This window comes from Leuresthes tenuis, unplaced genomic scaffold (genome assembly GCF_036924035.1).
Source record: "Leuresthes tenuis unplaced genomic scaffold, fLeuTen1.0.hap1 SCAF_46, whole genome shotgun sequence".
Taxonomy (NCBI): domain Eukaryota; kingdom Metazoa; phylum Chordata; class Actinopteri; order Atheriniformes; family Atherinopsidae; genus Leuresthes; species Leuresthes tenuis.
This window is the reverse complement of record NW_027325400.1, coordinates 5,312-21,058: the sequence shown is the minus strand read 5'-3', so window position 1 is coordinate 21,058 and position 15,747 is coordinate 5,312.

The following is a 15,747-nucleotide window of genomic DNA, read 5'->3' as shown; positions in this document are numbered from 1 at the left end:
CTGACATTCACACCTACTTGCAGTCGAACAGCTCTGCTCCCGCTTTTGATTATGTTTGGTTAGATATTCGAAACTTTTCTTAACTGCTTTTTACAAACTTTGGTTGGACGTTCACACCTTCTTGCAGCCGAACACCTCCGCTTCTGCTTTTGATAGTGTATATTAGGGCATACGAACCTTTTCTTACCCGCTTTTTACAAACCATGGTCGGACTTTCACACCATCTCTTAGCTGAACAACTCCGCTCCCTCTTTTGATTGTGTACAGTCGGGTATTTCAACCTTTTCTTACCCGGTTTTTAACAACTATGGTTTGGACATTCACACCTTCTTACAGCGGAACACCTCCGCTCCCTCTTTTGATGGTGTATGTTCGGGCATTCGGACCTTGTCTTACCCGCTTTTTACAAACTTTAGTCGAACATTCACACCTTTTTGCAGCTGAACACCACCTCTCCCGCTTTTGATGATGTATGTTCCGGCATTCTTACCTTTTCTAACACATTTTTCAGCAATTATGGTCGGACATTCACGCCTACTCAGAGCCGAACACCTCTGCTCCCGCATTTGATGGTGTATAGTCAGGCATTCTCACCTTTTCTCATCAGCTTTTTGCAAATTATGATCTGACATTCACACCTGCTTTTGATAATGTATGGTTGGGCATTCGCACCTTTTTTTTACCCATTTTTCAGGAATTATGGGTGGACATTCACACCTTCTTGCAGCTGAACACCTCCTCTCCCGCTTATGATCATGTGCGGTTTGATATTCGAAAATTTTCATTCCTGTTTTAAAGCAATTATTGATGGACATTCAAACCTTCTTGTAGCCGAAAACATCCACTCCTGCTTTTGATGATGTATGGTTGGGCATTCGGACCCTTTTTTTACCCATTTTTCAGGAATTATGGGTAGACATTCAGAACTTCTTGCAGCCGAAAACCTCCGCTCACTCTTTTGATCATACATTGTCAGGCATTCGCACCTTGTCTTATCCGCTTTTTACAAACTTTAGTCGGACATTCACACCTTCTTGCAGCTGAACCACCTCCGCTCCCTGTTTTGATCATGTATGGTCTGGCAATACTACCTTTTCTTACCCGTTTGTGAGTAATTATGGCTGGACATTCACACCTACTTGCAGCCGAACACCACCTTTCTCGCTTTTGATGATGTATGGACCGGCATTCTTACCTTTTCTAACACATTTTTCAGCAATTATGGTCGGAGATTCACACCTACTCACAGCCGAAAAACCGTTCCCGCATTTGATGGTGTATAGTCAGGCATTCATACCTTTTCTTACCCGCTTTTTACAAACCATTTTTCAGTAATTATGGGTGGACATTCACACCTTCTTGCAGCTGAACACCTCCTCTCCCGCTTATGATCATGTGCGGTTTGATATTGGAAAATTTTCTTTCATGTTTTCTAGCAATTATTGATGGACATTCAGACCTTCTTGCAGCTGAACACCTCCGCTCCCTCTTTTGATCATACATTGTCGGGCATTCGCACCTTTTCTTACCCGCTTTTTACAAACCCTGGTCGGACTTTCACACCTTTTAGTAGCCGAACAACTCCGCTCCCGCTATTGATTGTGTACAGTCGGGTATTTTAACCTTTTCTTACCCGCTTTTTACCAACTATGGTCGGACATTCACACCTTCTTACAGCGGAACCCCTCCGCTCCCTCTTTTGATGGTGTATGTTCGGGCATTCAAACCTTTTCTTACCCGCTTTTTACAAACTATGGTCGGATATTCAAACCTTCTTGTAGCCGAACACATCCACTCCTGCTTTTGATGATGTATGGTTGGGCATTCGAACCTACTTGTTGCCCGCTTTTCATTAATTATGGGTGGACATTCACACCTTGTCGCAGCCAAACACCTCCGCTCACTGTTTTGATCATATATGGTTTGACATTCGCACCTTCTCTCACCCGCTTTCTACTATGGTCGGCCATTCACAGCTTCCTCTACACCATACTTGTATGGTGGGATATTCACACCCACTTGCATCCGAAGACCTCCGCCCCCACTTTTGTTGATATTTAGTCGGTCATTCGCACCTTACCCGCTTTTGGCAAACTATGGCCTTCTTGCAGCCAAACACCTCTGATCTCGCTTTTGATGATGTAAGGTTGGGCATTCAGACCTTGCTTCACCTGCTTTTCACCAAATATAGTCGGACATTCACACCTTCTTGCAGCCGAACACTTCCGCTCCACCTTTTAGTGTTCTATGGGGTATTCACACCTTTTTTTTCACCGCATTTTATAGATTATGGTTGGAAATTCTCACCCACTCTCATCCGAAGATCTCTCCTTCCGCTTTTGTTAATATATAGTCGGGCATTCGAACCTTTTCTTACCCGCTTTTTACAAATTATGGTCGAACAGTCACACCTACTTGCAGCCGAATACTTCCGCTCCACCTTTTAGTGATGTATGGTTGGCATTTGCACCTTTTCTTACCCTCTTTTTATACTGATAGCTGAAGATTAAGTTGTTCTTTCTCAAACAAACTACAAAATTTTTTTAATTTTTGAAATTTGATTTGAAGTGGATAAATAAGGAGGACAAACAGTTTTAAGTCAGGCTGATAGAAGGAATTAATTTTATAGCAAAATCTGTATTTCGTCATATGTCGAGAGATGCTTATTGCTGAAGAAGTTCTTTCTCATTCTACAAAGTACAACGTTGTTTATTGTTGAAACTTGATTAGACATGAATAAATATGAAGGACAAAGCAGTCTTAACTTGGTTTGAGTTAAGGAATTTGTTTTATAGGAGAATCCGAATTTGTGCATAACTCGTGAAATAGAGCTTATTTTCGGATTCCTGAAGAATAAGTCTGGTTCTTTCTCATAATACAAAGTTTGTTGTTTATTGTTGAAACTTCATCAGAAATGAAGAAATAAGAACAAACCGTTTTAAGTCAGTTTGATAGAAGTATTTCATTTTATAGCAAAATCTGTATTCCTTCATATCTCCTCGAGAGAAGCTAATTGCTGAAAATTAGGTCTGGTTCTTTTTCATACTACAAAATACAGTGTTGTTTATTGTTGAAACTAGATTAGAAGTAGATAAATATGAAGGACAAAGCAGTTTGAACTTGGTTTGAGAGAAGGAATTAATTTTATTGCAAAATCCGAATTCATGCATAACTCGTCAAATAGATAGTGCTGTGTCGTTCGTGAGCGATTCGTTCGATATAAACTAATTTTTTATATGACTCGGGAGTAACGAGTTGTCTCAGTGAGTGATTCGTTCATTTTCATGCAGTACCCTTCCTCACCACATGGCAGGCGGCAGCTTCATAAGCTCAGTCAGCAGGACAGGAAACAGTATTGATTCGTTCACGACTCAACTCCTCGGGAGACGGGTCCTCGCACAGGAAACAGTATTGATTCGTTCATGACTCAACTCCTCGGCTGACGGGTCCTTGCACAGGAAACAGTATTGATTTGTTTATGACTCAACTCCTTGGGTCTTCGTTCATTTGTCACGTTTCAAATTATACATTTCATTTGACAGGCTGAAGAGCAGTAGGCACAACGGTTCATTCACAAACCGGATCATTAATCTCAAAGACTATTCTACCATCAACAACTTGGAAGCCACAATCGACTCTATAGATTCAGAAAAAGCATTTGATGGAGTGAACTGGAAACTTTTATTTGCAGCATTAAACAAATTCGGGTTTGGGTCACACTTCATCAACTGGATAAGGATATTATATAGCTCCCCAAATGCAAGTGTCAGGACAAATGATCAAACTTCTCCAAGCTTCAGTCTGCAGAGAGGTACAAGACAAGGTTGCCCACTTTCTCCCTCACTTTTTGCTATTTTCATCAAACCTTTAGCAGCTTCTATCAGACAAGATAGAAATATTAAAGGCATCCAATCCCAAAATATTGAGCATAAAATAAGTCTTTATGCTGATGATGTATTACTTTTCCTTCAGAACTCACAGACGTCTCTCACTCACACGATCACACTCATAAATAAATTCTCAGCACTTTCTGACTACTCTATCAACTGGTCTAAGACCAAAGTTCTACCCATTAACTGCAGGGTCCAGAATATACCTGTGATCACTATACAGTCAGGAAATATTAGATATTTAGGCATAAACATTTCCTCCAGGCTCTCAGAGCTAACAAAGCTAAATTATGTGCAATTATTAAAGATAGAGATCTCTCTCGTTGGAAGTCCTCACCTATATCACTTATGGGGAGAGTTACAACCATTAAAATGATGATACTACCAAAAGTTAACTATTTGTTCTCAATGATCCCCATAAAACCATCTGCTACTTGGTTTAAGTCACTAGATTCATGCATCTCCAAATTTCTGTGGAAAAACAAACCACCACGTATTAGTTTAAAAACCCTATAGAAGACCAAGGACAGTGGTGGATTAGATTTACCTCATTTTCAGCACTATTCCTTAGCCAATAGGTTACAATATATATCAAAATGGTTTAAACCTTGTTGTTGTCACAGTTCCCAGAGACGTTGTAATTGTTGAGGATTCTATATTCACCCCGTCACTAGAGGCACCTGTTGCAGATTGATGAAACTGAATCTTCTTCTCTGTTCATTGCTGGCATCATTCCCAGCATCGTAAGTGTTCGTGGCATTGTTAGCCTCTTCTTCTGGATCTTGATATCGAGCATCCTTTTGTATTTCTGGTTTGTCAGTCCTCTCTCTTCGTTCACCGGAGTCTTCGTCTCTTTGTCCTTGAGTTTGGTGATTTTTTCTTCTTTTGATGCCTTGAGACAGTGTGACAGGTGATACCACGTGGGAGATCCTTTAACTTGGACTGCTGTCCCTGTGCTGCGAAATGGCTGTGCTGCTCAAATGGTCTCTCCTTCATCATATACACAGTTATTTATACATCACCTTCCACCATGAAGCGTTGTCCCTTTTTGTTTCTCTCTTTGTTCTTAAAATGCTGTTATGCATGTCTAAAAAAATCCATTAAATTAGATCATTTTGGCAGTAAAGCGATCTACAATGTGCTTGGTTGCAAAGCTGCTCATCTGTGGTAAACAGCTCTTCAGAAAGGCATTCTTCAATTGATTTCACTAATTTTATGTAATAATTTTGTGATTTCCTACAAAACTACACTTCTTCTCCCATCTGTCTGAGTATTTAATATTGTCTGGGTCCCGTTAAAACATGTATTTTTCCCATCTAATTCCTTGTTTGCTTTAAAACAACTATTCCCCATTTTCTATCCCTTCAGTAGCCAACCAGTTTGTATGGAGTACACTGGAAAACTTGACTGATCAGTAAAACACTGCTTTTGTTGTCACCGCAAGGCTTCCCCCGTCGGTTGTTTCACTGAGACACTACTGAGTAACTATAACCCAACACAGTTTATACACATAACATTCATATACATACTAACAAACAAACAATTATTTATCGCAATTTTTTCATCTCTGTTTGAACGTACACCCAGGTAAATATTCCTGTAGTCTTATCATACCGACTATGGACCCATTCATTGTTTAACTTCACTGTTTTGCAAATCCTAATTGAATATTACACATTGACATTGAACTTTACTGGATAAGCAGGTCTTCATTGCATTCAGCAGCCTATATGTGAGCATCTATGTGTAAGCTGTTCTTCTTTGCATTTATCAGCAACAAGCAATTCTTCATTGCACATGCATATGAAAACAGTAAAACAATTCCAATGCGTTAGCGAAACCTTCTATATCAGGAGTGTCCATCATGATGCTGGGAATAGAACCTCTTTCCCAGAATAGTTCAACCTTCATTACTCAACTGAGCATAACTCCGCAATGAGCACATTTCAAAGTATCATTCCTCTACATTTATTCAAAAATCCATGTGTAAATGTTTAATATTTCTTATATTTGTTGAGGTCATTCTGTGTGCATGTGGCCTAAACCCAATCTCTGTGTGGCAATTTTAATTTAAACAAGTTGAACTCTGCCTCTGATCATTTAAAAAAGGTGTGTACCAATATCAACCTTTCTCAGGTAATTACTGATCCTACTAAACCAAACTTAAGAGATCCTTCAAGGTTGTCCCTGATTGGCTCAATCTTAACAAATCAAAGGTAGAAAATCCGCAGTATCTGAACTTGGTGTTAGTTATCACTGCTCAATAGCTTGTATCAGAATTGCAAAAATGAAAACATTAGGTCCACGGTTGGTATCCAGATCCTGAAACATCTCCATGAGCAGGCTTTTTTTTAACTGATCTGTTGAATAGTTCATGACACTGTTAAAATCCCAGATGAAGATCTAGCACTTGACCATTTTTGTAAATCTTCTAATTCTATAGTTGATAAACACGCCCCTTTTAAAAAGTATAGAACTTAGAACAGGTCTAGTCCCTGGCTTTCGGCAGAACTGTCTTCTTTACTTTTTTTTTTTTTCCCCTTGTCCTGTTCAGCATTATGGCAGCAGAATTGTAGTCTGAATACCTTTGATGCCAAACAGATTAGCTTTGCCAAGGGAAGTTTTATAAATGTAAAGCTCCCCTTGATGCCCATTTATTTATTTCTGTTTACAATATATGACATGTAATAGAACTGAACCAGACCGGGGGACAAGGAAAGAAGAAGAGGAAAGAAGAGGAAAGAGAACAAAAATAGAAACAAAAACCAGACAACCAGCTGCTACACCTGTAAAAAACAAAACAGACAACAATCCATGGCCTCTGAGGGGATTCCAGCCTTAGCGCCACCAGGAGCACCTGAAAGCAGACAAGCAGAGAAAAAACAAACACACAAAGAAACAAAAACAAGCACAAGAAGCGGCAATCGCATACAACACAGCTGTGGATATAGATGACCTGAGACGACATGATAATACATCAACTGCTTAGCGACCATGCTACTGGACTAATGAATGTGTGTGTGTGTGTGCGAGAACATGCAACACCCATGGCACAGGACCTACATGATAACCGTGCTTAGTTATGAGTGTATAAGCGTACAGGGCCACAATCCACAGCCCCCCCAAACAATCAGAAGCAGGCAGAGAGGGCCACAAGACCCAGGCCACCAGCAGCCCCCACAGAGCACAGAACCCAGGAAGCCCACCGCAGGGGCAACCATGCATTCACCCAGAAGACTGCAGAGGAATCCCCCGGAAAGAGCCCCCATAAGCATAGGGCAGAGGCCCTCCGGGAGCCTTTTCCTTCAGAACTCACAGACGTCTCTCACTCACACGATCACACTCATAAATAAATTCTCAGCACTTTCTGACTACTCTATCAACTGGTCTAAGACCAAAGTTCTGCCCATTAACTGCAGGGTCCAGAATATACCTGTGATCACTTTACAGTCAGGAAATATTAGATATTTAGGCATAAACATTTCCTCCAGGCTCTCAGAGCTAACAAAGCTAAATTATGTGCAATTATTAAAGAGAGTAGAGGACGATCTCTCTCGTTGGAAGTCCTCACCTATATCACTTATGGGGAGAGTTACAACCATTAAAATGAGGATACTACCAAAAGTTAACTATTTGTTCTCAATGATCCCCATAAAACCATCTGCTACTTGGTTTAAGTCACTAGATTCATGCATCTCCAAATTTCTGTGGAAAAACAAACCACCACGTATTAGTTTAAAAACCCTATAGAAGACCAAGGACAATGGTGGATTAGATTTACCTCATTTTCAGCACTATTCCTTAGCCAATAGGTTACAATATATATCAAAATGGTTTAAACCTTGTTGTTGTCACAGTTCCCAGAGACGTTGTAATTGTTGAGGATTCTATATTCACCCCCTCATTAGAGGCACGTGTTGCAGATTGATGACACTGAATCTTCTTCTCTGTTCATTGCTGGCATCATTCCCAGCATCGTAAGTGTTCGTGGCATTGTTAGCCTCTTCTTCTGGATCTTGATATCGAGCATCCTTTTGTATTTCTGGTTTGTCAGTCCTCTCTCTTCGTTCACCGGAGTCTTCGTCTCTTTGTCCTTGAGTTTGGTGATTTTTTCTTCTTTTGATGCCTTGAGACAGTGTGACAGGTGATACCACGTGGGAGATCCTTTAACTTGGACTGCTGTCCCTGTGCTGCGAAATGGCTGTGCTGCTCAAATGGTCTCTCCTTCATCATATACACAGTTATTTATACATCACCTTCCACCATGAAGCGTTGTCCCTTTTTGTTTCTCTCTTTGTTCTTAAAATGCTGTTATGCATGTCTAAAAAAATCCATTAAATTAGATCATTTTGGCAGTAAAGCGATCTACAATGTGCTTGGTTGCAAAGCTGCTCATCTGTGGTAAACAGCTCTTCAGAAAGGCATTCTTCAATTGATTTCACTAATTTTATGTAATAATTTTGTGATTTCCTACAAAACTACACTTCTTCTCCCATCTGTCTGAGTATTTAATATTGTCTGGGTCCCGTTAAAACATGTATTTTTCCCATCTAATTCCTTGTTTGCTTTAAAACAAGTATTCCCCATTTTCTATCCCTTCAGTAGCCAACCAGTTTGTATGGAGTACACTGGAAAACTTGACTGATCAGTAAAACACTGCTTTTGTTGTCACCGCAAGGCTTCCCCCGTCGGTTGTTTCACTGAGACACTACTGAGTAACTATAACCCAACACAGTTTATACACATAACATTCATATACATACTAACAAACAAACAATTATTTATCGCAATTTTTTCATCTCTGTTTGAACGTACACCCAGGTAAATATTCCTGTAGTCTTATCATACCGACTATGGACCCATTCATTGTTTAACTTCACTGTTTTGCAAATCCTAATTGAATATTACACATTGACATTGAACTTTACTGGATAAGCAGGTCTTCATTGCATTCAGCAGCCTATATGTGAGCATCTATGTGTAAGCTGTTCTTCTTTGCATTTATCAGCAACAAGCAATTCTTCATTGCACATGCATATGAAAACAGTAAAACAATTCCAATGCGTTAGCGAAACCTTCTATATCAGGAGTGTCCATCATGATGCTGGGAATAGAACCTCTTTCCCAGAATAGTTCAACCTTCATTACTCAACTGAGCATAACTCCGCAATGAGCACATTTCAAAGTATCATTCCTCTACATGTATTCAAAAATCCATGTGTAAATGTTTAATATTTCTTATATTTGTTGAGGTCATTCTGTGTGCATGTGGCCTAAACCCAATCTCTGTGTGGCAATTTTAATTTAAACAAGTTGAACTCTGCCTCTGATCATTTAAAAAAGGTGTGTACCAATATCAACCTTTCTCAGGTAATTACTGATCCTACTAAACCAAACTTAAGAGATCCTTCAAGGTTGTCCCTGATTGGCTCAATCTTAACAAATCAAAGGTAGAAAATCCGCAGTATCTGAACTTGGTGTTAGTTATCACTGCTCAATAGCTTGTATCAGAATTGCAAAAATGAAAACATTAGGTCCACGGTTGGTATCCAGATCCTGAAACATCTCCATGAGCAGGCTTTTTTTTAACTGATCTGTTGAATAGTTCATGACACTGTTAAAATCCCAGATGAAGATCTAGCACTTGACCATTTTTGTAAATCTTCTAATTCTATAGTTGATAAACACGCCCCTTTTAAAAAGTATAGAACTTAGAACAGGTCTAGTCCCTGGCTTTCGGCAGAACTGTCTTCTTTACTTTTTTTTTTTTTCCCCTTGTCCTGTTCAGCATTATGGCAGCAGAATTGTAGTCTGAATACCTTTGATGCCAAACAGATTAGCTTTGCCAAGGGAAGTTTTATAAATGTAAAGCTCCCCTTGATGCCCATTTATTTATTTCTGTTTACAATATATGACATGTAATAGAACTGAACCGGACCGGGGGACAAGGAAAGAAGAAGAGGAAAGAAGAGGAAAGAGAACAAAAATAGAAACAAAAACCAGACAACCAGCTGCTACACCTGTAAAAAACAAAACAGACAACAATCCATGGCCTCTGAGGGGATTCCAGCCTTAGCGCCACCAGGAGCACCTGAAAGCAGACAAGCAGAGAAAAAACAAACACACAAAGAAACAAAAACAAGCACAAGAAGCGGCAATCGCATACAACACAGCTGTGGATATAGATGACCTGAGACGACATGATAATACATCAACTGCTTAGCGACCATGCTACTGGACTAATGAATGTGTGTGTGTGTGTGCGAGAACATGCAACACCCATGGCACAGGACCTACATGATAACCGTGCTTAGTTATGAGTGTATAAGCGTACAGGGCCACAATCCACAGCCCCCCCAAACAATCAGAAGCAGGCAGAGAGGGCCACAAGACCCAGGCCACCAGCAGCCCCCACAGAGCACAGAACCCAGGAAGCCCACCGCAGGGGCAACCATGCATTCACCCAGAAGACTGCAGAGGAATCCCCCGGAAAGAGCCCCCATAAGCATAGGGCAGAGGCCCTCCGGGAGCCTTTTCCTTCAGAACTCACAGACGTCTCTCACTCACACGATCACACTCATAAATAAATTCTCAGCACTTTCTGACTACTCTATCAACTGGTCTAAGACCAAAGTTCTGCCCATTAACTGCAGGGTCCAGAATATACCTGTGATCACTTTACAGTCAGGAAATATTAGATATTTAGGCATAAACATTTCCTCCAGGCTCTCAGAGCTAACAAAGCTAAATTATGTGCAATTATTAAAGAGAGTAGAGGACGATCTCTCTCGTTGGAAGTCCTCACCTATATCACTTATGGGGAGAGTTACAACCATTAAAATGAGGATACTACCAAAAGTTAACTATTTGTTCTCAATGATCCCCATAAAACCATCTGCTACTTGGTTTAAGTCACTAGATTCATGCATCTCCAAATTTCTGTGGAAAAACAAACCACCACGTATTAGTTTAAAAACCCTATAGAAGACCAAGGACAGTGGTGGATTAGATTTACCTCATTTTCAGCACTATTCCTTAGCCAATAGGTTACAATATATATCAAAATGGTTTAAACCTTGTTGTTGTCACAGTTCCCAGAGACGTTGTAATTGTTGAGGATTCTATATTCACCCCCTCATTAGAGGCACGTGTTGCAGATTGATGACACTGAATCTTCTTCTCTGTTCATTGCTGGCATCATTCCCAGCATCGTAAGTGTTCGTGGCATTGTTAGCCTCTTCTTCTGGATCTTGATATCGAGCATCCTTTTGTATTTATGGTTTGTCAGTCCTCTCTCTTCGTTCACCGGAGTCTTCGTCTCTTTGTCCTTGAGTTTGGTGATTTTTTCTTCTTTTGATGCCTTGAGACAGTGTGACAGGTGATACCACGTGGGAGATCCTTTAACTTGGACTGCTGTCCCTGTGCTGCGAAATGGCTGTGCTGCTCAAATGGTCTCTCCTTCATCATATACACAGTTATTTATACATCACCTTCCACCATGAAGCGTTGTCCCTTTTTGTTTCTCTCTTTGTTCTTAAAATGCTGTTATGCATGTCTAAAAAAATCCATTAAATTAGATCATTTTGGCAGTAAAGCGATCTACAATGTGCTTGGTTGCAAAGCTGCTCATCTGTGGTAAACAGCTCTTCAGAAAGGCATTCTTCAATTGATTTCACTAATTTTATGTAATAATTTTGTGATTTCCTACAAAACTACACTTCTTCTCCCATCTGTCTGAGTATTTAATATTGTCTGGGTCCCGTTAAAACATGTATTTTTCCCATCTAATTCCTTGTTTGCTTTAAAACAACTATTCCCCATTTTCTATCCCTTCAGTAGCCAACCAGTTTGTATGGAGTACACTGGAAAACTTGACTGATCAGTAAAACACTGCTTTTGTTGTCACCGCAAGGCTTCCCCCGTCGGTTGTTTCACTGAGACACTACTGAGTAACTATAACCCAACACAGTTTATACACATAACATTCATATACATACTAACAAACAAACAATTATTTATCGCAATTTTTTCATCTCTGTTTGAACGTACACCCAGGTAAATATTCCTGTAGTCTTATCATACCGACTATGGACCCATTCATTGTTTAACTTCACTGTTTTGCAAATCCTAATTGAATATTACACATTGACATTGAACTTTACTGGATAAGCAGGTCTTCATTGCATTCAGCAGCCTATATGTGAGCATCTATGTGTAAGCTGTTCTTCTTTGCATTTATCAGCAACAAGCCATTCTTCATTGCACATGCATATGAAAATAGTAAAACAATTCCAATGCGTTAGCGAAACCTTCTATATCAGGAGTGTCCATCATGATGCTGGGAATAGAACCTCTTTCCCAGAATAGTTCAACCTTCATTACTCAACTGAGCATAACTCCGCAATGAGCACATTTCAAAGTATCATTCCTCTACATGTATTCAAAAATCCATGTGTAAATGTTTAATATTTCTTATATTTGTTGAGGTCATTCGGTGTGCATGTGGCCTAAACCCAATCTCTGTGTGGCAATTTTAATTTAAACAAGTTGAACTCTGCCTCTGATCATTTAAAAAAGGTGTGTACCAATATCAACCTTTCTCAGGTAATTACTGATCCTACTAAACCAAACTTAAGAGATCCTTCAAGGTTGTCCCTGATTGGCTCAATCTTAACAAATCAAAGGTAGAAAATCCGCAGTATCTGAACTTGGTGTTAGTTATCACTGCTCAATAGCTTGTATCAGAATTGCAAAAATGAAAACATTAGGTCCACGGTTGGTATCCAGATCCTGAAACATCTCCATGAGCAGGCTTTTTTTTAACTGATCTGTTGAATAGTTCATGACACTGTTAAAATCCCAGATGAAGATCTAGCACTTGACCATTTTTGTAAATCTTCTAATTCTATAGTTGATAAACACGCCCCTTTTAAAAAGTATAGAACTTAGAACAGGTCTAGTCCCTGGCTTTCGGCAGAACTGTCTTCTTTACTTTTTTTTTTTTTCCCCTTGTCTTGTTCAGCATTATGGCAGCAGAATTGTAGTCTGAATACCTTTGATGCCAAACAGATTTGCTTTGCCAAGGGAAGTTTTATAAATGTAAAGCTCCCCTTGATGCCCATTTATTTATTTCTGTTTACAATATATGACATGTAATAGAACTGAACCGGACCGGGGGACAAGGAAAGAAGAAGAGGAAAGAGAACAAAAATAGAAACAAAAACCAGACAACCAGCTGCTACACCTGTAAAAAACAAAACAGACAACAATCCATGGCCTCTGAGGGGATTCCAGCCTTAGCGCCACCAGGAGCACCTGAAAGCAGACAAGCAGAGAAAAAACAAACACACAAAGAAACAAAAACAAGCACAAGAAGCGGCAATCGCATACAACACAGCTGTGGATATAGATGACCTGAGACGACATGATAATACATCAACTGCTTAGCGACCATGCTACTGGACTAATGAATGTGTGTGTGTGTGTGCGAGAACATGCAACACCCATGGCACAGGACCTACATGATAACCGTGCTTAGTTATGAGTGTATAAGCGTACAGGGCCACAATCCACAGCCCCCCCAAACAATCAGAAGCAGGCAGAGAGGGCCACAAGACCCAGGCCACCAGCAGCCCCCACAGAGCACAGAACCCAGGAAGCCCACCGCAGGGGCAACCATGCATTCACCCAGAAGACTGCAGAGGAATCCCCCGGAAAGAGCCCCCATAAGCATAGGGCAGAGGCCCTCCGGGAGCCTTTTCCTTCAGAACTCACAGACGTCTCTCACTCACACGATCACACTCATAAATAAATTCTCAGCACTTTCTGACTACTCTATCAACTGGTCTAAGACCAAAGTTCTGCCCATTAACTGCAGGGTCCAGAATATACCTGTGATCACTTTACAGTCAGGAAATATTAGATATTTAGGCATAAACATTTCCTCCAGGCTCTCAGAGCTAACAAAGCTAAATTATGTGCAATTATTAAAGAGAGTAGAGGACGATCTCTCTCGTTGGAAGTCCTCACCTATATCACTTATGGGGAGAGTTACAACCATTAAAATGATGATACTACCAAAAGTTAACTATTTGTTCTCAATGATCCCCATAAAACCATCTGCTACTTGGTTTAAGTCACTAGATTCATGCATCTCCAAATTTCTGTGGAAAAACAAACCACCACGTATTAGTTTAAAAACCCTATAGAAGACCAAGGACAGTGGTGGATTAGATTTACCTCATTTTCAGCACTATTCCTTAGCCAATAGGTTACAATATATATCAAAATGGTTTAAACCTTGTTGTTGTCACAGTTCCCAGAGACGTTGTAATTGTTGAGGATTCTATATTCACCCCCTCATTAGAGGCACGTGTTGCAGATTGATGACACTGAATCTTCTTCTCTGTTCATTGCTGGCATCATTCCCAGCATCGTAAGTGTTCGTGGCATTGTTAGCCTCTTCTTCTGGATCTTGATATCGAGCATCCTTTTGTATTTCTGGTTTGTCAGTCCTCTCTCTTCGTTCACCGGAGTCTTCGTCTCTTTGTCCTTGAGTTTGGTGATTTTTTCTTCTTTTGATGCCTTGAGACAGTGTGACAGGTGATACCACGTGGGAGATCCTTTAACTTGGACTGCTGTCCCTGTGCTGCGAAATGGCTGTGCTGCTCAAATGGTCTCTCCTTCATCATATACACAGTTATTTATACATCACCTTCCACCATGAAGCGTTGTCCCTTTTTGTTTCTCTCTTTGTTCTTAAAATGCTGTTATGCATGTCTAAAAAAATCCATTAAATTAGATCATTTTGGCAGTAAAGCGATCTACAATGTGCTTGGTCGCAAAGCTGCTCATCTGTGGTAAACAGCTCTTCAGAAAGGCATTCTTCAATTGATTTCACTAATTTTATGTAATAATTTTGTGATTTCCTACAAAACTACACTTCTTCTCCCATCTGTCTGAGTATTTAATATTGTCTGGGTCCCGTTAAAACATGTATTTTTCCCATCTAATTCCTTGTTTGCTTTAAAACAACTATTCCCCATTTTCTATCCCTTCAGTAGCCAACCAGTTTGTATGGAGTACACTGGAAAACTTGACTGATCAGTAAAACACTGCTTTTGTTGTCACCGCAAGGCTTCCCCCGTCGGTTGTTTCACTGAGACACTACTGAGTAACTATAACCCAACACAGTTTATACACATAACATTCATATACATACTAACAAACAAACAATTATTTATCGCAATTTTTTCATCTCTGTTTGAACGTACACCCAGGTAAATATTCCTGTAGTCTTCTCATACCGACTATGGACCCATTCATTGTTTAACTTCACTGTTTTGCAAATCCTAATTGAATATTACACATTGACATTGAACTTTACTGGATAAGCAGGTCTTCATTGCATTCAGCAGCCTATATGTGAGCATCTATGTGTAAGCTGTTCTTCTTTGCATTTATCAGCAACAAGCCATTCTTCATTGCACATGCATATGAAAATAGTAAAACAATTCCAATGCGTTAGCGAAACCTTCTATATCAGGAGTGTCCATCATGATGCTGGGAATAGAACCTCTTTCCCAGAATAGTTCAACCTTCATTACTCAACTGAGCATAACTCCGCAATGAGCACATTTCAAAGTATCATTCCTCTACATGTATTCAAAAATCCATGTGTAAATGTTTAATATTTCTTATATTTGTTGAGGTCATTCTGTGTGCATGTGGCCTAAACCCAATCTCTGTGTGGCAATTTTAATTTAAACAAGTTGAACTCTGCCTCTGATCATTTAAAAAAGGTGTGTACCAATATCAACCTTTCTCAGGTAATTACTGATCCTACTAAACCAAACTT